We start from the raw sequence: 26,373 nt of genomic DNA on the forward strand, positions 1-26,373 counted from the left end.
ACAATAGCCAAGATATAGACTCAACCTAAGCGCTCATCAACAGATGAGTAGATAAAGAAGAGGTTGTATGTATATACAATAGAATATAATTCAGCCATAAGAAAGAAGGCCATCCTGCCATTTGTGGCAACACTGATGGACTTTTCGCTAAGTAAGATAAGTCAGACAGAGAAAGACAAATACTCTATGATATCACTTATATGTGAATCTAAAACACCCAACTCATCAAAACAGAGTAAAATGGTGGTTACCAGGGGCTTGGGGGAATAAGAGGTGTTGTTTAAGGGTACAAACTTGCAAATAGTTGACAAATAAATCTTGGATGTCTAATGCACAGTTTAGTGAACATAGACAACAATATTTTATTTTAATCATCAAATTTTCTAAGAGACTAGATCTTAATTATTCCAACCACAAAAAAAGAAATAATTATGTGATGTGATAGAGGTGCTATCTAAATTTATTTGATATATGTCAAATATATTTGAATACAGATAATGAGTTTTAAAAACAAAGAAAAAGAAAATCAGGAAAATTACATATATAGATATAATATATATATCATATATGAGAATATTAACTTGTAACCATTAATAACCAGGTAACTGTAAAGAAAATATCTATAATAGATATTGAAAATAGCTTCACACAAAGGAAGTGAAAAGGGAACCCAAACCTGTCACTACAAAAAAAAAAAAAAATCAACTACACTCAAAGGAAGGTAGAAATGGAGAAAATTAGGGAGAAAAAAGCTAGAAGACATGTAGAAAACAAATAGCAAAGTGTCCGATGTAAGTCCCTCCCTATCAGTAATTACTTTAAATGTACATGCATTAAACTCTCCAATCAAAAGGTACAGATTGCAGAATGGATCAAAAAAGATGCAACCATATGATGTCTACAAGAGATTCACTTTCAATGTTAAGACACCAGGAGGTTGAAAATGAAAGGATGAAAAGAGATATTCCAAGTAAAGAGAAACCTAAGGAGAGCTGGGATGACTATAATTGACAAACTAGACTTTACATATAAAACTGTTATAAAAAACAAAGAAAGACATTATATAATTACAGGAGGGTCATTTCACTGAGAAGACACAACAATTATAAACAGATAAGAACCAAATATCAGAGAAGCAAAATTTAGGAAGCAAACATTGACAGACTTAAGGGAGAAACAGACAGTTCTACAGTAACAGTTAGAAACTTCAAAATCCCACTTTCAGTAATAGAACAATCAGACAGAATATAAGAAAATAGAGAAATAAGGGAATAGAGGATGTGAACATCATCATAAGCCAACTGTACCTAACAGATATGTACACTCTTCTCCCAAACAGTAGAATACACATTTTTCTCAAGTGCATGTGAAATGTTCTCCAGGATAGAGTACATGTTAGACCACAAAGCATTTCTTTAAAATTTTTAAATGATGGAAATCACCCCAAAACTTAAAATCATTTCCAACCCCAATGAAATAAAGCTATAAGTCAATAGCAGAAAATAATCTGGAAATTCACAAATATGTGGAAATTAAACAATACCCTTTGAATCAGCAAATTGGTCAAAGAGGAAATCACAGAGAAATTAGAAAATACCAGGAGACAAATGAAAATGAAAACACAACATACCAAAACACACAGTGAAAGTAGAATTGAGAGGGAAATTTATAGCTGTAGACAAATACATTAAAAAGGAAGAAAAATCTCAAATCTGTACACTAACTTTACAGCTTATAGAACTGGAAAAAGAAATGAAAACTAACCCAAAGTCGCAGAAGGGAAGAAATAATAAAGATTATAACAGAGATAAATAAAATATAGAATAGAGAAATACCAGTGAAATAAAAATTTGGTATGTTGAAAAGATCAACAAAATTGACAAACCTTTATATCCATTGATTTAAATAAAAGAGGGATGACTCAAATTAATGAAATCAGAAAATGAAGTGGGACACTACTACTGATTTTATACAAATCAAAAGGATTATAAGAGAACACTGGAATTTGTAAGCCAGCAAAATAGATAACCTAGATGAAATTAGCAAATTCCAGGAAACACACTTACCTGCCCAAACGGAATCATGAAGAAACAAAAGCTGAATAGACCTATAGCTAGTAAAGAGATTGAATCAGTAATCAATAATCTCCCAACAGAGAAAAGTCCAGGACCAGATGGTTTCACAGATTATTTCTACTAATCATTTAAAGAGGAATTAACACTAATCCTTTTCCAAATCTTCCAAAAAATTGAAGTGGAGGGAACACTTTCAAACTTATTTTATGAGACCTGCATTACCCTGATACCAAAGCCAGACAAACACTTCAAGAAGAGTACAGACTAATATTTCATACGGATATAAATTCAAAAATCCTCAACGAAAAAATCTAGCACAATCTGAAAAGGTAGGATTTATTTCCACAATACAAAGATGGTTCAACATATAAAACTCAAACAATGTAATGAATAAAATTAACATATCAGAGAAACCAAACTACGTGATCATTTCAAGTGCTGTAGAATCACTTGATAAAATCTAAAACCCCTTCTTCAAAAAAATACTCATATTGGGAATAGAGAAAAATTCTATGAAAAACATGATAAAGGCTAATATATGAAAAATCTACAGCTAACACATCAATGGTGAAAGACTAAAAGCTTTTCCCCAAAGATCAAGAGTAGTACAAGGATGCCCGCTTTCATCACTTCTGTTCAACATAGCATTGGAAGTTATAGACAGAGCAACTAGGCAAGAAAGAGAAATAAAGGCATCCAAATTGAAAAAAAAGGAAAAAAGATGTAACATCTCTGTTCTTGGACAATATAATCTTACATGTAAAAAACCCCAAAGATTTCACAAAAAATGTTTGAGTTAATAAGGAAATTCAGCAAAGTTATAGGATACAAAATCAATGTATAAAAATCAGTTCTATTTCTATATACTAATAATGAACATTCCAAGAAGGAAATTAAGAAAACAATTCCATTTACAATATCATCAAACAGAATAAAATACTTAAGAATTAATGTAATCAATGAGGCAAAAGACCAGTACATTGAAAACTAGAATACATTGCTGAAAGAAATTTTAAAATATGTAAATCATTGGAAAAACATGATAAGGAAAGTCATAAAGTTTTCTATGGCAAGAAAATCAGACTAAGTCAGAATTGAAACGTGCATGACATGCCCCCATTTGTGATGGACCTCTCCCAAATATTCATTGTGCTTCTGCATTATGCATTAACCAGACCTCCTCAAGGCAGGAGGATATAATCAACCTTTGAGGATAATGGTCCCTTTCTTCTGATGCCAGCATTGTAATTTCTAAGATCAATATTTTTTGTCGTCTTGACATTGGATCAAATTGACCTAAAGGCTCACTCTGTATATGCATATCTGGCCAAAACATCTCTGGTGAACTTTAGGTATCATGTTAACCTGTCAGTGTGACACATATTTCTTTGTCTCAAAAATATATAAAACTGCATCTCTAGCTCCTGGCAAGTGTAACAGTTCTCAGAGCTTCTGAGAATCTGTCTCCAAGGTAATAATCCTCAGTTTGGCTCAAATAAAATTCTCTAATTTTTCTTCTTTGCCTGATTGTTAATTGAATTTTCATCAGCAAACATTACATATTTATGGATTAGCAGACTTAATATGGTTAAATCGGAAACACTAGCTAAGGTTATCTACAGATTCGATGCAATCTTTATCAAGATCTCAACAGCAATTTTTTTTGTAGAAATTGAACGATCCACCCTAAAATTCATATGGAATCTCAGGGGATTCAAATAGCTATAAGCAAAATCTTGAATAAGAACAAAGTTGGCAGATTCATATTTTCTGGTTTCCAAATTTAATACAAAGTTATTGTATTAATAGCCTGACCAAAACAGTGTGGTACTGGCATAAGGACAGACATATAGAACAATGGAATAAAATAGAGAGTCCAGAAGTAAACCCTCATATATGTATTCAATTGGTTTTTGACAAGGGTACCACCAAGACTATCCAATGTGGGAAATGACAGTATTTTCAACAAATGATTCTAGGAAAACTGGATGTCTACATGCAAAAGAATGCAGTTAGATTCTTATCTTACACCTCCATAGTATATACAAAAATTAACTCAAAATGGATCAAAGACCTAAATGTAAAAGCTAAAACTAATAAACTTATAAGAAAACATAGGGGAAAAGCTTTATGACATTGGATTTTGTAATGGTTTTTAGATATGACACCAAAAGCACAGACAATAAAGAAAAAAGAGATAAACCAAACTTCATCAAAAGTAAAAACTTTTGTACAAAGGATACCATGACAAAAAATGAGAAGAGAGGGACTTCCCTGGCGGTGCAATGGTTAAGAATCCGCCTTCCAAAGCAGGGGACATGGGTTTGATCGCTGGTTGGGGAACTAAGATCCCACATGCCGTGGGACACCTAAGAACGTGAGCTGCAACTACTGAGCCCGCGGACTCTAGAGCCCCCATGCCACAACTAGAGAGCCCCTGTGCCGCAACTACTGATCCTGCGCACTCTGGAGCCCACGAGCCACAACTAGAGAGAAGCCTGTGTGCTGCAACTAGAGAAGCCCACGCACCTCAACGAAGAGCCCGCATGCTGCAACTAAGACCCGAAGCAGCCAAATAAATAAATAAATAAATAATTTTAAAAATGAGAAGATAACCTACAGAATGAAAGAACAATTGCAAATCATATATCTGATAAGAAACTGATATCCAGAATACATAAGAACTCCTACAACTCAACAACCAACACCAAACAACCCAATGCAAAAATGGGCAAAGGACTTAAATAGACATTTCTACAAAGAAGATATACAAATGGCCATTAAGCACATAAAAAGATGCTCAACATCCCTAGTCATTAGGGAAATGTAAACCAAAACCACAATGAGATACCACTTCATGATGGTTATTATGAAAAACAAAACAAAACGAAATAAAATATAACAAAACAAAATTTGGAAAATAATAAGTGCCAGAGAGAATGTGGATAAACTGAAACCCTTGTACACTGCTTGTGTGACTGTAAAATAGTGCAGCCACTGTGGAAAATAGTATGGCATAGTTAACATAGTTAAACACAGAATTAAAAGCACAGAATGATCCAGCAGTTCCACTCCTAGGCATATGCCCAAAAGGAGTGAAAGCAGGCACTCAAATAGTTAACATGTAGACCAGTGTTCGCAGCAGCACTATTCACAATAGCTCCAGTGAGGAAACAATCCAAGTGCTTATCTACAGGTAAAAGGATAAAGGAAATGGTATATACATTAAATGGCATATTATTCAGCCATATAAAGAATGAAAATTTGATACATGCTACAACATGGTTGGACCTTGAAAACATCTTGTTAAGTGAAATAAGTCAGACACAAAAGGCCAACTAGTGTATGATTCTACTTGTATGAGGTACCTAGAAGAGGCAAATTCACAGATATGGAAAATAGGATAGAGGTTACCACAGGTTGGGGAGAGATGAATGGGAGTTATTGTTTAATAGGTACAGGTTTCAATGTCCTCTGCTGACCAAAGCACATAAGCCATGTCTAGCTCCACGAGGGACTGTGAGGGGTCCTAAGAAGGAGAAAACAAGACATGAGATGACCCACAAACAGAACACAGACCAATGGTCTGGCCTGCATAGCCCTATTCTTCCATTCATCCAAGCTGCGGGAGGAGCTGTGAAGGACACAGATATGCTGAGTCTGGATATTACTCTGAGGATGTCCCTTCAGCTGTCATCAGCTCTAGGAACCCCTCATGTGCAGAGTTTCCTTGCCCAAGGTCCCTCCCTTCCTCAGGTAGCCACCTGCGGTGACTGATAGCCTAATCATTTGGCCCAACTTGGGACAACCTTGAGGGTGCCTTTCAGCTCCAAAGCTCCTCCCAGGTCAGCAGAGCCTGTCAGGCCTGCACTAAAGCGCCACTCCGTCCTCCTTCTGTCAGTCCCCTCGCACAGGTGTTGATGCCAAGGCACTTCCTACTGAACATCCTGCCTCGCTCTGTTCCCGGCGCTCTGCTTCTCTCCTCTTTGGCCAGCCCCTCTCCTTCCACGCTGCCCCACGTGTGGGTGCTCCTCTGGGTTCTGTCTCCTCCTTCTCCTCTCAGGCACACCCACCCTGGGCTCCTACCTGCCTTTCTCCAGCTGCCTGGGACCTCCTTGGACCCTTCTCTTTTTTACTCCAGCTGCTGCTTCCAGTCTTTCCTTTTCCTACTCATCCTCCCCAAGGCAGCCAAGGGGTCCTTCTGAAAATGCAGATCTGATCCATTTCTCCTCTGATAAAATGTGAGGAACACACCTCCCACGTGGGCCCAGGGCCACATCACTGGCCTGTGCCCCTCCTTTCTCCTTCTCCCCCACGCCCAACTTCTACACACCTGGATCTTCTGGGATCACCTGAGGGCCTCATTCCTCAGGCCTTTGCACAGGCCACTCCCTTAGCCTGCAGCTCCCTGGCCTTCATAGGCCACTGGCCAGTACTGTGGGCACATGGGAGGGTCTGTCATTTTCATCCAATTCAGCCTAACGAAGGAACCAATGAATAAGGAATCTAATGAAGCAGCTGGGAGTGAACCACTCAAGACCTTCCTGCAGGTGAGACACTGGTTTTGCTTCTAACCACCCCGAGGGATTCTCAGGGACCCACCCAGTCTTGGAGTCTTTGGAATGGCTTTGAAATCAGATACTCTAGGGTTTTAATTCCAGCTCCATGTTTTCCTATCTGAGGATTTTGGTGGTTATTCCCAGGCCCTGAGCAGCTTCCTTTCCTCATCTGTAAAATAGTGGTAATAACATTTACACATAGTTGTTAAGAAGACGCAGTGATGAGGCTGATTTCCTACTCTACCCTTACCCTGAGTCTAGGGACACACCTGGTCTCCCTCCATCCATTCTGTCTGGAATCCTGTGGCCTCTACCTTCAAAAGAGCTCCATCATCGCCACCCGTACCTACTGGTCCACACCACCATCATCTCCTCCCTGGGTCCCTGCACGAGGCCCCTCATTGGTCTCCTGCCAGGATCTGCCCTTGTGCCCTTTAACGGTGACCCTTTTAGAAACAGTGCAATCACACACCTCCTCTGCTCAAACGACACCTACCCTCTCCCACCTCCTCACCTTCCAGTCTGTCAGCATAGCCTTTCCTGAACACATCTTTAGAACAGCCCCTCCCTCAGCACTTCCCATGCTCCTGTCCTGATTTCCCCCCTGGTGTTTATCCCCATCTAACACAATATTTCCTCTTTGATTTATTTATTTCTTGTCTCCTAATATGAAAGCTCTAAGGGCATGAGGACTTTTTCAAGTTTTCTTTGCTGCCTTATCCCCACTGCCCAAAACAGTGACGGGAGTATAGCAGTTTTCCGGTAATTATTTCAGTGAGTGGATGAGCAAGGGAATGAGAGAATGAATAAGACTGCTCACCAATGGATGAAAGATCCAGAGAGCCTTGGGAGTGCCACCAGCAGAGGTGTCTGACGCACAACCCACCTCCCCACAAAGGGCACATGCAGAGAGAGTGAGCCACGGAGTCAGGGCTGGATCGGGGCCCCTGCAGTGCCGGGGAGTTCCCAGGGTGTGTGACTCTGCCTTCCCTGGAAGTTTATTTTATGCTTATCCTCCACAGCTGCATCTGACACATGCTGGGCAAACCATATAAACTCCCCTTCATCCCCATCCCAACCTGGTGAGGTGGGTATGAAGGCCCCATTGTACAGATGGGGACACTGAGGCAGAGAGAGGTGAGGCGACTTGCCCCAGGCCGCATGACTGATGATGAGTGGAGTCTGCCTGACTGCAAAGCTGGGGCTGCCTCCTCAGTGGTCATTATTCCCCTCTCCGCAAGAGTAGCAGGGGACATCAGGAGGAAGGCTGTCCTCACATTCTGGGAAAATCTTGTCAAGCTGGTTTTCTTCAACTAGACTAAAAGAGCATAGTTCCCAGGGAGTGCTGTTCCTTCCCTGGGGCTGAGGAGTGTACTGTGCTTTCAGACAAGCCTGGCCTGGCCCACTGTGGCCGAGCTGTAGGCCTACTCCTCCCTGATGGCCTGGGGCTGAGAAATGGGTGTGCAGGGCCTTCTTTCGGACATCCCCAGCTCCCCTTCTCATTTGCAGAATCCAGCAGGATTCAGACCTGGCCAGACTGCAAGGCGAGTGTCTTACTGACAGTAAGGGGCGGGGACTGTGGAGCAGCTTCAGGCCTGGAGCCTGACTGGACTGAGCTTGAGTTGCTCCCCTTTCTCTCCTGCCCTCCCAGCCTTCATGGGAAGACCCACGCACTTCACGCCGAACGACAGCTACACCAGCTATGGTCAGAGGGATCAGTGCTGCCTCCCAGCACTTATGAAGACAACGGAGGCAGGAGGTGGGGGAGGGGGGTGGGGGAGAGGGGTGGGAAGTGGGGACAACCTGGCTCAGGAAGCCATTTCTCTGGTGCCTTTCTAGTCCCCCTACCTCACACCCTCCTTGGAGGAGAGGAAAGGGGAGCATCCCTCCACTATTTAATGTTTTGCAGCAAACTAACTTTGATTGACATTGAGCAAATCATTTAGTACTCCCAGCCTCAGTTTCGTCACCTTAAAGTAGGGGTATAGAACCTACTTCCTCAAGTTCTTGCTTGTTCTTAGTGTTCAGCACATCCCTGAAACATAGTAAGCGACCCACCTGTGCCCAGAGCCCTTCCCCCATCCATCCTGGGGCTGTGCTGTGCCCACACTGGGCTTGACTGCAGACAGCAGGGGTGTGGGCAGTGGCACTGTAACAGCACGGCAGCTGACAGGACCCTTTGGACTCACTGCCACTCTCTGGAAAGACTGACCCAAAGAGGCTGTCATCTCCCTACAATGCCCATCCATCCCCATCCCCAGTGCCCAAGAGGGGAATCACTACCACCCTGGGCAACCAGACAAGATGTGCCCAGGGCATCTCAGAATTCCTGCCACTGGACCGTGAGGAGGGAATTTCTCTTCTAGCAAGCAGGGTGCTCCCACCTCTGCTGCCTCTGCTTAGAAGCTAGTGGGCTGGGGCACACATCACCCCCCACCCTCCAATCATCAGTCTCCACAGAGAATAAGAGGAATCAGAGGTAGTACAAACTGGGATGCTGGAATTAGGGAAACACAGGAAGCCTGGGTTCTGTCACCCCCACCAGCCTCTGGGCTACTTCACCCAAACTCTGGGAGCCTGCTCCCCTTTCCAGGAGATTGCATATGCAAAGATTTTCCCTGCTGTATATCCCAGTATTGTTTTGAGGATGGCAGATGCCCAGTAAAGGGCTTTGGGGACCATAAAGTGCTTCAGTGATATTGGGAGTCAAACCACTGTTATTACTGAATGAGTAAAATTTATCCTCAATCCCACAGAGGAGTTGAACATGGAACCAAGGCAATGTCTCCAGTCCGAAGACCAGCCCATCCCTTTCCTTCCTTGAGGGCCAGAAGGTACCTAATGCACAGCCCAGGTTTCCCAAGGCCACATGCAGAAAGACCAAAGTGTTCAGAAAGTGCACACAAACTGTAACGTGGATCTCTAAGCAGTCAAAGAAAGAAGCAAAACATTTAGAACCAGCAAAGCAAAGGACTTTCTAAGCAGTGACACTAGGAGAATGCCTAACAGATGACACGGCAGTCTCTCTGGGGCCCAGGAGAACTAGAGGTCATTTGGTTAAAAACAAAACAAAACAAAAAACACAACCCCAAACGCAAAGTGAGCTTCTCCCAAGTGCTGAGAAGATAGCGCCTAGCAATCACCTGCCCCTCCAGCTGTTTAAGGGGCGTGCAGGCCACGGGTCCTCGTCAAGCTGAGAGCCATCCAGAAACCTATGGTGGCCTTTTTTCCTTTCCAAAAGAAAAAGTCCCAGGAAACGAATGCCCGGGTCACTCCCTCTGCCTCAGGACAAGGAGGGAGGCCACAGAGGTCTGACCAAGACTACTCCACCCTCTCCCCTCACAGAAGCTGGCATCTGTTTAAGCCAAGTCTTGCCCACACGGACATCAGAGACAGCACTACTACTACCAATGGCGCCATCAGAGGCAGGAGGGCCACTCACATATCCAAGATGAAGTAGAGGTCAAAAGAGCTTTGGCAGGAATTCTCATCTTTTGCCCGGCTCTTCCGGGTCCAGGTGCTGGGGCTGCGGAGGTGGTGGGAGGTCCCCGTGTCCTGGATGAGGTGGCGGTAGAGGTTCCCCGAGTCCAGACTGAGGTGGTGGGGGTCCTTCCAGCCTGGACCGTCGTGCTGGAAGCTCCCCGCGCTCAGCAGCGGTGGCAGCAGCACCAGCATCAGGAAGAGCGTGGGCCCTGGCATGCCAGACCCGCCGCTTCCCATTTTTTTTGGCTGCCCCTGCGGCCCCGCTGGACGCCGGCCTCCGCTGTGTCTGCGTGTTCCAAGGGTCCTCGACCCCTCTAGTCCTTTCCCCAAAGCTGTGAGCCTCCCCCGGTACCTGCACTGAGGGCGGAAGATGCAAAGATCGCTGGCCTTGGGCGATGGCCCACTACCTGCTCGGCCTGCCCCCAGCCCCAAGGAGGCAGAATTCCCTTATGATGTCCCTTATGATGGGCAGAAAGGTTGGCATGGTGACTTTGTGACCTGCAGCTCTGCTCAGTGTCCTGCCTGTTGACAATCCCAGGGGGGAGTCAGGGGCTCTTTGGAGGGGCAGTGAGATGAGGCCTCCGTTTGTTCCTCATCCCAAACCCTCTCAGGTGGCCATTAAGATCCTGGAGGAATCCTGCCTTCTTGTCAGCTGAAAGCGGGCAGCTGAGGTGGCTTAGATGAGGCATCGCTGTGGGGGAGGAGGTCCCGGAACTGGGAGTGTAGCGTGTTGCCGTGGTCATTCGTGTGACCCAGTGGATGGAAGGATCTAGAAGGGGAAGAAGGTCCTGCAAGGATGTCAAAGTCCCTTGTGACTGAAGGGCCTGCCAGTTATCTACTTTTTGTAAAAGCCATCACAAGCTGAGGGACAATACAAAAACTAGTTCGTAATGCTCACGGGGTCTGTGGACCAGAAATTCAGAGAGGGCAGAGTGACGATGGCTTGTCTCTGCTCCATGGAAAAACATGCAACAACTAAATGGGGGGGGGGGGGGCTCGCAGCTGTTAGCTTGCGACCATTAGCTCGAGACCCTTAGGACGTGACCTTTAGTCATCCTCCCAGTGGCCCTCGGGCAGAGAGTGCGGTGAGGGGTGGATTGCGGCCTTCTCCCCGGGGCCTTCCAGGCCCTCCGGCCTCAGGCTGCCAGGTGAGCTGGGGGTTGGGGGACAGGCTGAGGGCTGTGGAGCCCTGGCCATGGCCGCCCACGGACTGGGCCCAGGCCTTGAAGCAGTGGCCGAACCTCTCCCCAAACCCCGCCTCCGGGACCTAATGGCGGCGGCGGCCTCCATGGGTCACAGTCCGTGGGACCCGGCCCCCATTTAGGCGTCTTGAGGAGCCTGAGGGCTGGTCCTGGGCGCCTGGCTCCCTCAGGCTGGGCAGGGTCTGGAGACCTGGCCCTGAGGGCGCCGCCAGCTGAGACCTGCCTCTTCAGCTGGACCTGGGCACTGGCGGGAGGACCCAGACTGGGTGCTGGACGAACGCTCCCGGGCAGGGTGACGGGCCTGCGCGGGGACCCCCTCGCTTAGCCGGCGCCTGGACCTCGGAGGACGAAAGTCCAGCCTTGGGACCTTGAACAAGTAAAATGAGGGGTAATGATGTCGCTTTGCTTATGGGATTGGTTAAGTGTTGAAAGTCGAAAGGAGGCGTGCAGACAATTAAATGCCTCCCCTTCCCTTTCTTGTCAGAACAGAGAATAACATTTGTTATTAACAAATGTGAGGAACATCGTGACCTGACTGTGACCTGACCTCCTGAAAGAAGGATCTGACACCAAGATGTCAGCAACAACTAACCACGCCCCTCCCTCACCTTTCCTATAAAAGGGTTTTGCTGAAAGCTTTCGGGGAGTTTGGGGTTTTTAAGGCATGAGCCATTGTCTCCTTGCGTGGCCCTGAAATAAACCTTTCTCTGCTCCAAACTCAGACGTTCCGGTATTTGGCCTCACAGTGCGTCGGGCACACGGACTTGCGTTTGGGTAAAAAATCCATTCGCTCTTTTATGTCAAGTTTAGAAGTAGCACACTGTTTTCACTCCTCTCCCCCGCCAAACCTTCTAATATTCGACTACAATAACTGTAAATATTTGGAAGGATTTGAATCTGTGATCTGGACTCCTCCTATCAGTGAACACAGCAATGTCTTCATTTATTTGAGTTGTTTTCAGTGCCTTGCCTATAAATTTCCCTATGAATATCTTGACTTCTTTTGTCAAGTGCCTTCCCTATATACTCTGTACTTTTGATGCTATTGGAATGGCATTTTTAATACAGAGTTTTTAAATGATTGCTATCCTGAAGAAATGTATGTATTTGATATACTCACCCAACTTGCTAAACTCTGTCATTATAAAAATTTATCTGTAGAATTGTTTGCGTTTCTATAAAAAATGAACAAACCCCAAAAACATTATGCTGACTAGTTCTCCAATGAAATGTTGACTCGAAGTTGTGATGGAGGCATTCTTGATTGTGAAGAGACTAATTCTAACACGTCACGTTTAAGAATGGTATTTATTGAAGGCTTCTGTTGGCTATCTTTTATCCGATTAGGCAGTTTCCTTGTTATTCTCGGTTTGATACAAATCATGAAGGAGTGTTGAATTTTATCTCAATTCCCTTTCTGTATATTCTTTTGATGAATATGTGCATTTCACCAATAATCTGTTAGTGTGATTAATTACACTGGTGCATGTAAAGCTAATTTTAATATTTTATTACTAAACCCAAATTGATCATGATAATTTTTTAAAACACTGCTGGATTGCGTTTACCATTAGTTTAGAATTCTTTAACCTATGATCATGAGAGAGGCTGCCCTTTAATTCCTGTTTTTGTGCTATTCTTATCTGGTTTTGATATTAGGTATACTAGCCTCATAAAATGTGCTTGGGAATGTTTTCACCTTCTTTTGGAAAGACTTTGAACATGATCACAATAATCTCCTCCTTGAATATTTGATATGATATAATCTATGTCTGGTGTTTTCCTTGTGGGAACTTTTTAAACTACTGATAAACTTGACTCAGTATTTACTGAATGTTATGGACTGAATTGTGCACCCACCAATGTAGATTTTGTGACTGTATTTGGAGATTAGGGCCCTTAGGGAGGTGACTGAGGTTAAATGAGGTTATAAAGTGGAGTCCTAATCCCAGAAGACAGATATCCTATCCTCATAAGAAGAGAAAGAGACACCAGAACTCTCTTCCTACACAGGCACAGAGGAAAGGCCATGTGAGGACACAGCGAGAAGGTGGTCATTTGAAATCCAGGAAGAGAAACCACATCAGAAACCAACCCTGTTGGCACTTTGATCTTGGACTTCCTGCCTCCAGATGGTGAGAAAATAAATTTCTGTTTTTAAGCCACCCAGCCTGTGGTACGTTGTTAAGGCAGCCTGAGCAGGCTACCACATTGGATTGTTTAGTGCTTCCATTCTTTTATCAGTCATTTCAGATATATTTTTCTAGGAATTTGAACATCTTTTTCCCTATATTTGGTATAAAGTTCAGAATATGTTTGATTTTTATATTTCTGCTCTATCTTGTTTTTAATTCCTATTATTACTTGTGTCTTTTCTTATTTTATGGATTCACAACAAGGAGGGTATTGCCTCCAAGAGGTTGAAAATTGGCTAAGAATCTTTTTAAGTAGGAAGCACAGTCATAAAGAGATATATAGTTTCTCTGTGATGTTACATTAAACAATTTTTTTGGTATCATAAATTTCCTATAAGCTAGTGGTTAGAGCTAGAAACTTGGTGAGATTCAAGGTTAATTGTTGTTGTTGATTTTATTCTTCAGGAGATACATGATACTTGGTAGTTGTATTTTTACTGATGATAAGATTGGTAAATGGGATCAAGTTTATCAGTCTGTTCCCACCATTAAATTTCTCCAGCAATGTTTTGACTCATGGTTAAATCCCCCAGCAACATTCCAACTAATGGCTTAAGCATCTATTAATGATAAATGTCTATATTATTTCATTAAGGGTCGCAAAATGGTGACTTTAAAAAAAGTTTTTTTTTTTCTTTTTTGCGGTACGCGGGCCTCTCACTGTTGCGGCCCCTCCTGCCGCGGAGCACAGGCTCCGGATGCGCAGGCTCAGCGACCATGGCTCACGGGACCAGCCGCTCCGCGGCATGTGGGATCTTCCCGGACCGGGGCACGAACCCGCGTCCCCTGCATTGGCAGGCGGATTCCCAACCACTGCGCCACCAGGGAAGCCCTAAAAAAAAAATTGTTTTTATTGGAGTATAGTTGATTCACAATGTTGTGTTAGTTTCAGGTGTACAGCAAAGTGAATGAGCCATACATATACATATATCCACTCTTTTTTTTTTTTTTTGATTCTTTTCCCATATAGGCCATTACAGAGTATTGAGTAGAGTTCCCTGTACTATACAGCAGGTAAAATGGTGACTTCTAATTTTATTATTTCTTCTGTATTTATTAGCTGAGGTTCTTTTTTCCCCATTTGATTGAGATATAATTAACATAGCATTGTATGTTTAATGTATGCAGCATAATAATTTGACTTACATATACTGTGAAATGGTCAGCACAGTCAAGTTAGTTAACTTATATCATCTCATCTAGATACAAAAAAAGAAAAAGAAAAAAATGTTTTTTCCTATGAAGAGAATTCTTAAGCTCTATTGTCTTAACAAATTTCAAATATACCATATAGCAGTGTTAACTGTAGTTATCATGTTGTAAATTACATCCCAAGTACTATTTTATCTTATAACTGAAAGTTTGCACCTTTTGAACAGCTTCATTCAATTCCTCCTCCCCCAACTCCCCACCTCTGGTAACCACAAATATGATCTCTTTTTCTATGAGGTTTTATTTTTTTTTTTAAGGTTCCACATATAAGTGAGATCACACAGTATTTATCTATCTCTGACTTATTTCACTTAGCAAAATGCTATCAAGTTCTATCCATGTTGTCACAATGGCAGGATTTCCTTCCTTTTTATGGCCAAATAAAATTCCATTGTGTATATATATATATATATATATATACACCACAACTTTTAATTCAAAAAAATTTTAGTGAGATATACTTTATTTACAATATTATATTAGTTTTAGGTGTACAAAATTTTTAGAGATTATACTCCATTTATAGTTATTATAAAATGTTATATTGCCTGTGCTGCCGAATATTTCCTTGTAGCTTATTTATTTCATACATAGTAGTTTGTACCTCTTAATTCCCTACCCTTATCTTGCCCCTCCCCACTTCCATCTCCTCGCTGGTAACCACTAGTTTGTTCTCTATATCTGTGAATCTGTTTCTTTTTTGTTATATTAACGAGTTTGTTTCATTTTCTAGATTCCACATATAAGTGATAACATACAGTATTTGTCTTTCTCTGACTTATTTTACTGAGCATGGTACTCTCTAGGTCCATCCATGTTGTGGCAAATTACACAATTTCATTTTTTTTAGGGCTGAGTAGTATTCCATTGTTTGTGTGTGTGTGTGTGTGTGTGTGTGTGTGTGTGTGTGTTTGCTGACAATGCGAGCAACAGCTATCGAGGGGGAGGCACTCCTGGCTGGGTCAAAGGCAGATCTTTGGTCTGCAGAGCATTTGTGCATAGTGGGGATACATTAAGGCGAAGATGACACACCTCCCCTGTAAGGAAGAGAAGAGAGAGGTCACTGAGTAGCCACCAGAATTGGGAGCAGAAGGCTGTGGTTTCCTTGGTTCAAGGGGAGCAGGCTCAGGACCTGTTAGGATCGCCAGGGTGAGCCCTTGTTGATGCCCTTCCTCTCCCTGGGTGCTGGCCTCCAGTCTGTGCCCCTATTTCTAGACTCAGTTCAGGCATTGGACATCTGCCCTCCCTTCTCCAGGGAACCCTGTTGTTCTGACTCTGGCCTGCCTTTGCTCTGGTGTTGAACTTGCCTGCTTCCTTCTGGACTGGGAGCCTATGGAGCAAAGACAAGGGCTGATTGCCACTGTAGCCCCAGCATTGCCCAGGCTCTCTTGAGGAGTGTGTGCCAAAGGGATGAGTCCCCACTACAATCCCCAGGCTGGGCTCTGGGCCCACAGGGCAAGGGCAGGTGGGGGCACCGTCAGGTGGGTGATGGGCTATGGAGGCACATGGGCCCTTAGGTTTGGGTAAAGATTGATGCAGATCCTTTGGGACAGTGTAATCCGTCTGTAGCCAAAACTGCCCCTGGCTTTTCTGTCATTTCCTCCTGGTCCCCAGCTCCTGCTCAGCTTAGGACTCCCAGCTGAAGAGCCCAGATTGCCAGACAGGGTGCCCTAAGCACTCTGGAAGCTGGCAACAACTCTGAGCACTCAGCTCCAAGAGATGCAGACAGTGAGTAAGAAAGGGTCTCCATGCTCTGAGGCAGCAGAAGGGAGAAGAGGGAGAACACCTTGGTCCTTCCCAGACTCCCAGCTCACTTCCAGTGGGCAGGTCCTCAAGGACCACGGGGTCTCTCTTTACCCCCCAAAATCTCATTGGCAACCAAGGCAGTCGGAACGTAGGAGCACAGTTTGAGCCATGGCCCCTGAGTGTGGACCCTTCTTAGCCTGATCTGTGCATCCCCACACCATGTACACTCACACCTTTGTGCCTTTGTGTCCCTCTGTTCTTTACATGAAGCATAGTATGCAAGGTGCCCTATAGGACAGTCCCTGCTCTCAAGGAAGCTTCTAGTTCAGTGGTTTGCTATGGTCGCTTGAATAATGGCCCCAAATATATCCCAGTCCTAATCCTTGTCACCTGTGGATGTTGTAGGTCATATTGCAAAAGGGCCTTTGCAGGTGTGATTAAGGATCTTGAGATGGGGAGACTATTCTAGGTTACGTGGGGGCGCTTCTACACTTGATCAAAGGGTCCTGTGACAGGGAAGCAGAGGGAGATTTGCCCAAAAAACAAGGCAATGTGACTGTGCAAGCAGAGAAGATTTAGGTGCTGCCCTGCTGCCTGGTAGATGGAGAAGGGCCAGGAGCCAAGGACCACACGGAATATAGCTCTAGAAGCTGAAAAGACAGGAAAAGCATTCTCTCCTGGAACCTCAGGAAGGAGTGTGTTCTGGAAGGGCCAATATTAGAAAAATTCCTCTGGGGATTAGAAGGTGGTGGAGCAGAGAGACACTGTCATTTCACAGAAGGTAACGGTAAACAAGACCGACTGCCATAGTGCGTGGACTGTCATAAGGACACTCCTGGGTACTGTGTCCACATAGCCTGTCTGGGAATCTCCTGCTGCACATCCAGGGCTGGGGTTGGGGGCCGACTGTGGTCTGCAGAGACTGGAGGTCCCAGCTGACACCCCGTCACTTAGACCAAGATTGACTTGAAGCCTGGGACCAGAGCACTGAGGGCTTCAAGAAAGGAATCAGGACTCACTCCTGCACCTACTGGAATACTGGGGCATCCACAGAAATCCTGCAACACTAGGTCTCCAGGACGAAGGTTGGGAGGGACAAGGTCAAATGGGATGGGGGCAGAGGAGGGGGAGGGGTCACGTCCACCAGGCACAGTTACGGGCTCCCAGCCCCTCTCAGGATGAGCAGGGCTGATTTCAGGCAGCTCTGGCTGCTGCCACTTACTCTCTGGGTGGTCCTGGCAACTCCCCTGATGTGTCAGGCCTCAGTTTTGCCTCCAGCGAGCACACAGGTCACTGTGAGCCACAGACTGCTGGGCGGACTCGAGAGCTGGCATTGCAGGGGCCTGGCAGGGCCCTGGGCAGCTATAAGGCCCCCTAATCCAGCACTCTGCCACTTCCCCAACCTGAGCTTCGAAGAGTGACCCTGGGAATGGGACCATTTCAGAGAGGCGCTCACCGCCCCTGCCCTTACCTCGCTGGGCAGGAAGGCCATACCTGGCACCTTCCCTTGGTCCACCCTCTTGTCTTTTGCCTCCCTCTGCTTCAGCCCTCTGTTTTGCTGTGTCCCTACTGATCCTGAGTGAGCATCTCTGGGTGGCTGTCTCCACTGTTCAGGGCATAAGGCTGGGGTGGGGCTCTTATGACTATAAAGGGGCTGGTTCTGGGAGAGGCTCCAGGAGAATCAGGTGGAAAATGGGGCTTCTGTGCAATCAAGGCTGGGACTCAGAGCTCGATTCAGACCCAGAACTGGGAGCTCAGCGGCCAAAGGAGCCCTGACACCACTGTCACCAGAGAGGTCACCTCAGGTCCCGGATCCGCGCGGGCTCCAAGGCCTAAAGGTGGCTGAGCTGGCGTCCACGTAGACGCCCCTTCCCGGGCCCTCGAGGCTCTAACGGCCCTCCGCGGCGTTCCAGTGGCCGCCATTCTTCTCGCCCTGCCACGCCCGACGCGCATAGGCGCCACGTCCTCGGTGGCCTGCCGGGGGCTTCGCCTAACCCCTGCAGCGTCGGGTCAAGAGACCCGGCGGTGGGCGGGATCTGGGCTCCGAGGGGCCGCCGCCATTAGGTCGCGGAGGTGGGGGTTGGGGAGCAGTTCGTTGCCGCTTCCAGGCTCGCGCCCTGTCAGTTGGCGGCTGCGGCGAGGGCTCTGGGGCTCGGCAAGACGCAGCCTGAGCCTGTCCCGGAGGCCCCCCCAGTTCACCTGCCGACCAGAGGCCAGAGGGCCTGGAGGGCCCCGGGCTAGAAGGCCGCGATCCGCTTCTTACCGCGCTCTCTGCCGGAACTCCCAATTACTTCTTACATCAACTCAGCGACTCCACAGTGAAGGGATGTTTAAGAGATTGGCAAATGGTTGACTGAACCTTCATCTCGCAGTGCAAACACACCCTGACTATGCACGGCCACAGCTGCTCCCACTCTCCAGACCCCTGTGCCGGGGACCCCGATTTGGAGGGCCCAGGTGTCCCAGAGGCCCTGGCCCATGTCTCTTTGTACACAGTACCCCAGCCTCTCCCGCTCATCCCGGCTGGAATCCAGCATGGAGCCTTGAGCTCCCCACCACAAGGCCGGGGCCAGGGGAGGTGGCTAGGTGGGTCCAGAGACCCACCACTGGCCCTGTTCCGAGACTCTCTTCAGGGCCCTGTCAAGGAAGCCCAGTCCTCTAAGGAGTGACAACACAGCCTTCACTGCCTCTCTTGGCTGAGAGCACAGGGGTTTTGTGAGGACCACAAAATGCGACGATACACAGATTGGTGAGGGAGGGGCTTCGGGGCCCCAGAGAGGTGTGGGTGCAAGAGCAGAGGCAGGACACCCTGCTCACCTCCCCGTAGCCTCCCTCCCCTACTTCGCTGCTCTGCATCCTCGGGCCAAGCTGATTATGCACGGCCACAGCTGCTTCCACCCTCCTGACCTCTGTGCCGGGGACCCCGACTTGGAGGGCTCAGGGTTCCTAGAGGTCCTGGACCCTGTCCCCTAGTACACAGTGCCCCAGCCTCTCCTGCTCACCCTGGCTGGAATCCAGGATGGAGCCTTGAGCTCCCCAACACAAGGCCAGGGCCAGGGGAGGTGGCAAGGTGGGTCCAGGCTGGGCAGAGCCTCAGCACTGTTCCTGGACTCTGCTTAGGTCTCTAATTGGTCTCTTCCATGTGCCTTCAGTGACACTTGGTTCACAGAGAGAGCAAAGGTTTGCAAGGCCTGGACAGTAAGGTGACCCCCAGGTGCTCTTTTTAGTAGCACTCTCAAGGCACTACCCAAGCCTCATGGGGGTTCAGCTCCTGGAGGTTGGGCTAAGGGCTCCGAGCTACCTGGGAGATGCTGCTCAGGGGCCTGTCTGCACAGGCTACCTTTTGTGCCTGCCTGGGGTGTTGTTCCCTTCACTTACCTACCCAGGGTGCAGGGTGTCAGGACAGCCTTAGATGCTAGAGCCTTACCCTGGTACTCGCACAGTTCCTGCTTGCGATGCTAACATTTTTGCTGATGAAGCTGACACCATGGTTCAGGCTAACTTCAACAAAGACCTCCCTAAAGCACAGAAGGGGCAGACAGTGACCACCAGGCCAGACAGACAGAGTTCTTACCCTTGGCTCCAATTGTAGCTAATAATATCTCCTGACTGTAGTGACTTTGAACATGAGGTATACAGGGCTACCAGAGAGCAGATAGCAGGGGTAAGCGGAGCTCATCCCAAAGTACTACGAGGTCAGCTTCTGCAGTGTAGGCTGACCAGGCAGTGAGGATCCCTGCGCGGGGTCAGATGTCCTCGTGGCCATGAGTGAAGTGACCAGGGATGGCGGTATGATGTCACCATCCCGACTCCTCTGTATGTACAGAGTATGTGAATTTAGCTCCAAAAGGCTGCCTGGAGCAAAGGTACCATCCCTGGGGCACATCATCTCCTGCATCCTACGCTCCTCAGCAGAGCCTGGGCCACAGCAGACGGCTGAGCACCTCCGGGGACTACCAACCAGGGCAGGTGTGAAGGATGCCCTCAGTCCTCCTAGAGACAGACATGTGCTGCCCCAGTAGAGGTGGCTTCCTAAATTTTTTACACCTCATGGTGGCAAAAACTGCCCACTTGGCCCCTGGGCTGGGCACTTACTGATCTGGCTTCTCTATCTTTACTCCTGGGCATGTTATACGGGTATCTTTCACAGACTTGGCTTTTATATCTGAAAGACAATCACATGAGAAGAATGTCAGTGGACTTGTCCACCCATCCGCCCCTCCCCTTCTGCCTGCCCTTGGAAGCAGAGCTACCACTTTGGCAGAAGCAGCTTCTCTTCTCTGCCTTCTTCTGACACCTGCTGTGCACCAGGCACTGTCAGGGCTCTGGCGTTTAGTGGGAACAAGGCACGCAGAGGCCCTGCTCTCAAGGACCTGACATTTGTGGGACTGGAGAGGGAGACAGACAATAAAGTAACAATGAACAAAATACACGCCGGAGTGAAAAGTGCAGTGACATCAATAAGTAAGGGACAGGATAGAGAAGGGAGGGGAAGAGACAGCTGCTTAGGAGCAGGTGACCTGTCCTTTCCTTTAGAGACTCAATTTCTCTTTAAGGGAAAGTGAAATATTTATACAGGACATGATGGGATGTCTGGGATTTGCTTCACAATAATCAATGGTGAGAGTATCAGCAAAACCAGATTGGCCAGGGTTGGTAATTACTGAAAGTAGGGGAAGGCTGCTTCAAGGGCATTATACGATTTTTGCTACTTTTGTGTATTATTGAAAATTCCCATGAAAGATAAGGTCTCTCTGAGGCAGTGTTCCTGGAGCTGAAACCAGATGAGGTGAAAGGCAGGGAAAGGCAGGGAAAGGTCTGGGGAAGAGGGTCTGGGCAGTGGGAGCCTGTTCCGAGGCCTGAGGCATAACTAGCTGAACTTGCGGGAAAGAGGTGAGTGAGGAGAGGGGGCGGGGCCTCGTGGGCCCTGGGACGGGCTTTGGGCTTTATTCTAAGTTCAGTGCGCCTGTCGCGTGGCTCGCCAGGTTCGGGTAATTTTGGACACAGAGGTAGCAGGGCCTACAGGTGGACTGGATGTGGGATGAGAGCAAAGAGGAATCAAGCGCGACGTGCCCGTTAGTGAGCAGAGCGCCTGGGCGGGTGGTGGTGACATTTATGGACACAGGGAAGCCTGAGGGGAACAGGGCTTCTGTGTTCGTGCTTGTTCTGTAATTTTATGGGATCTGGGAGGTGGCACCCCGGAGGCTAGGACAGTCTGTAACTAGTAGCTGTGGAACCTTCTCCTCACCTGAGCCCTATCTCCTTACATCCTTGTAAAAAAAGATGTAAAAAAAGATGGGAAGGTCCAGCTGCTTTGACTGCTGGCTTTCCTACCAGCTTTCTCCCCACCCTGCTCAAACGTCCCCAGGTCCCAGACTTCCCCTGTGAAAGAATCAATGGTCCCAGAGGGCTGCAGCAGTTCTGACATCGGTGATTCGGGAGGAGAGGCCTTGCACTGGCCTTTTTCATGACACAGGCTTCCCAAGGCCCTAGGAGCTAGGTCACCACTTCCTGGGGTCTGGAACCACAGCTCTGCATCTGCTGCCCTGTGTGGACAGATGCTGGCCTGCACAATTTTGCTGTGTAGGATGAAAGCAGGTTCTCTCCTAGACTTGCACCCACAGGGCCGTGATCAGAGGTTAGGGACGAAGTTCTACAGGAGGGGCCATGCCCAGGGCCACACTTCTAGGGACACGTTCCGGAGCATCTCCCTGAAAGTGGAGATAGCTTTAAATGTTCTTCTTTTAAATTTATTCAAAAATAGGCTTGTCATCTGTTTAGAAATATTCTCTAATTTTTACAAGACTGGAGTCTTGGTGTCACTACCTGGACACTTAAACTTCAAAAGCACACAGATCATAATCAAACGAAAGATTTTCCTCTTACATTCCTAATCTGTTAGTGTTTTTAGAGCCTCCTTTTAACTTAGGGGTATTTGGGGGGGAACTAATATGTCTCATGAAGAAGGCTCTGCGTGACGCTTAATACTTTCCTCAATTCCACTTCAGTTTTTCTTAGCTATCATTCAGGAAAACTGGGGTTTACCAGCTGTATTTGAGATGTTACCGGCACTTATCTGTGGATTTGGAATCGGGGTAACATCTTATTCTTTACTTTTTTGTACTTCCTGCTTTCTACTGTGTAGCATTGTTATAATCAACAATCTCTAATAATTTTTATTGCTTTTCTCTTTTTTTGCCGCAGGTCAGGGCTATTCCCTACAGAATGGTTCATTTCCATGGAAAGGTTTTTGGATCTAACTCAACTGTCAGATTAGCTGTGAACTTCGGACAGTGTTAGTCCTTTGTTGGGACTGAAAATGAAAACTAATCGCCGAGTATGGTTAGGGGAAAGGATCTGCATCTGAAGGATAGGATGGTTGGGATTAGTGTGAAAACAATTCCAAAGGGGAGCAACTTACTTTCCATAGGCTGTTCACAATCCAGAACAGGGAGAGGGAGGTGACGGCAGGCACCCCACATACTAAGGGCCCAGAAAAGCATGGGTGACTGGAAAGTAGTTTCCAATATTAACGGATTAACTAAATACTTCACTTGCCACATTTAAAAAGCTTTGTCTTAGAATATGAAAACTTTACATACTAGCAACAGACAAAACGTATAGAAACCTTGATCAAAATATTTCTTCTTTATGCTTCTCTATGTTTTCTAAACTGTTTTGCCATATGTTTTAATCAGAGGAAAATGTAATTAAAAAGAACCAAATCAATCCTCATCAGTGCATCAGGGCTCCTGGCGATAAACAGCCCTGTACGGCCACTCCTGGTCAGCCTTGACTACGTGCAGTGAGGCGGTCAGCAGAGGAGCTCAGGACTGTGGGATGAGCTCTCCCGTGTGAGATCCTGGTGCTGGTCCAACTCAGAGAGAAACACTCGTGATATCTAGAGTGGGAAAGCAATATAGCCACGGACCACAGGGGAACATCTGAACACATTTCCTGGAGGATAGGTTGAGTCCCACCTTCCTCAAGAACTGTCATCTCAGTGAGGTGAAAGGCCCAGACTGGGCAATCACATCACCTATGCCTACTTTCCAGCTCTTTCTGAACCAGCTTGTGACCTTGGGCAAGCTCTTGAATTGACTCTGACTCTGGTTTCAGATCTACACAAAGGAATAACAACAGGTTTCTTTTGAGAATTAACTGGGATAGTGCATGTAAGGCACTTAGCACATTAGCAGATGTAGTAGGTGCTCAATAAACATTAGCTCTCCACATAAATGTGTTACTCAGTCCTAATCACTGCTGAAGTATAAACCAAGAGATATCTAACTCCCTGAGGCCATCTACACACTATTTGGTGTGAGAGTGTGGCAATGGCAGAGCCCTGGGGACTGATCACTTCTTGGCCTGAGATGAAGGGAGCAGTGGCCAGGCTTCCCAGCCAGGTCCCTCCTTCCATTGTCCATGCTGCCTCTGTCCTCACAGTGTCCACAGTGAGTGGTGAGCAAGGGCTTCGACAGCCTAGCCGGCTCAGGGAACGCAGTGTGGTGTGGGAAGAGTGTCACTTGGCCGCACCAAGGGGGTTACTTAACAAACAACTGCTTGTCGCTGAACTTAAATCTACAAACAATTCATCCTTCTTCTTTGGAAGAAGGGTAGGAAGAGTATCAGGACCTTGGATTGGGGGCAGGGTTTGGCTCAAGACTAAGAAACTAAACTGAGTCTTGCTGCGTCATTTGTATATGTGTGTAGGGAGAGATGGTCTGGAAGGGACCATTATTAGAAAACTTCCTCTGGGGATGAGAAGGCGGTGGGGCAGAGAGACACGGTCATTTCACAGAAGGTTACAGTAAACAAGAATGACTGCTTCTGCTACAAAAACACTGAGAGTTTTGGTAAACTGAGCCTTTGAGAATTTTCTGCATTGTATTGTGCTGAAGTGCAGAAACATGTGGATTCACTGAAACGAGCAGCTGACTGAGGTTTTAGAAGGCAGTAGCTCCTACAAGTTCAACCCCAGACTCCACTGTTCACATTCTGAGCACGTTCGCATCCGCAGGCCTGACTGCAATTCCAGTCCAGGCTGAGGAGTTTGGAAACAACCTCCCTGTGGATCGGGAACTGGAAGGAGGAGAGAGAGGCTGTGCACCTGTGCTGCTGGGAAGCCCCTCTCCTGCGGCTTCTGTTTTCCAGCACAGCCTGGTGAAGAGGGTCTGGGCAAGGTTCTGTCTGAGCAGAACACGGGGTGGGCTGCAGTGAGCAGACGAAAGGCTTATGTCTGCACATTCAGGGCTGGGGTTGGGGGCCGACTGTGGTCTGCAGAGACTGGAGGTCCCAGCTGACACCCCGTCACTTAGACCAAGATTGACTTGAAGCCTGGGACCAGAGCATTGAGGGCTTCAAGAAAGGAATCAGGACTCACTCCTGCACCTACTGGAATACTGGGGCATCCACAGAAATCCTGCAACACTAGGTCTCCAGGACGAAGGTTGGGAGGGACAAGGTCAAATGGGATGGGGGCAGAGGAGGGGGAGGGGTCACGTCCACCAGGCACAGTTACGGGCTCCCAGCCCCTCTCAGGATGAGCAGGGCTGATTTCAGGCAGCTCTGGCTGCTGCCACTTACTCTCTGGGTGGTCCTGGCAACTCCCCTGATGTGTCAGGCCTCAGTTTTGCCTCCAGCGAGCACACAGGTCACTGTGAGCCACAGACTGCTGGGCGGACTCGAGAGCTGGCATTGCAGGGGCCTGGCAGGGCCCTGGGCAGCTATAAGGCCCCCTAATCCAGCACTCTGCCACTTCCCCAACCTGAGCTTCGAAGAGTGGCCCTGGGAATGGGACCATTTCAGAGAGGCGCTCAGCGCCCCTGCCCTTACCTCGCTGGGCAGGAAGGCCATACCTGGCACCTTCCCTTGGTCCACCCTCTTGTCTCTTGCCTCCCTCTGCTTCAGCCCTCTGTCTTGCTGTGTCCCTCCTGATCCTGAGTGAGCATCTCTGGGTGGCTGTCTCCACTGTTCAGGGCATAAGGCTGGGGTGGGGCTCTTATGACTATAAAGGGGCTGGTTCTGGGAGAGGCTCCAGGAGAATCAGGTGGAAAATGGGGCTTCTGTGCAATCAAGGCTGGGACTCAGAGCTCGATTCAGACCCCGAACTGGGAGCTCAGCGGCCAAAGGAGCCCTGACACCACTGTCACCAGAGAGGTCACCTCAGGTCCCGGATCCGCGCGGGCTCCAAGGCCTAAAGGTGGCTGAGCTGGCGTCCACGTAGACGCCCCTTCCCGGGCCCTCGAGGCTCTAACGGCCCTCCGCGGCGTTCCAGTGGCCGCCATTCTTCTCGCCCTGCCACGCCCGACGCGCATAGGCGCCACGTCCTCGGTGGCCTGCCGGGGGCTTCGCCTAACCCCTGCAGCGTCGGGTCAAGAGACCCGGCGGTGGGCGGGATCTGGGCTCCGAGGGGCCGCCGCCATTAGGTCGCGGAGGTGGGGGTTGGGGAGCAGTTCGTTGCCGCTTCCAGGCTCGCGCCCTGTCAGTTGGCGGCTGCGGCGAGGGCTCTGGGGCTCGGCAAGACGCAGCCTGAGCCTGTCCCGGAGGCCCCCCCAGTTCACCTGCCGACCAGAGGCCAGAGGGCCTGGAGGGCCCCGGGCTAGAAGGCCGCGATCCGCTTCTTACCGCGCTCTCTGCCGGAACTCCCAATTACTTCTTACATCAACTCAGCGACTCCACAGTGAAGGGATGTTTAAGAGATTGGCAAATGGTTGACTGAACCTTCATCTCGCAGTGCAAACACACCCTGACTATGCACGGCCACAGCTGCTCCCACTCTCCAGACCCCTGTGCCGGGGACCCCGATTTGGAGGGCCCAGGTGTCCCAGAGGCCCTGGCCCATGTCTCTTTGTACACAGTACCCCAGCCTCTCCCGCTCATCCCGGCTGGAATCCAGCAT

The sequence above is a fragment of the Hyperoodon ampullatus genome (genome assembly GCF_949752795.1).
Source record: "Hyperoodon ampullatus genome assembly, chromosome: 1".
Classification (NCBI taxonomy): Eukaryota; Metazoa; Chordata; class Mammalia; order Artiodactyla; family Ziphiidae; genus Hyperoodon; species Hyperoodon ampullatus.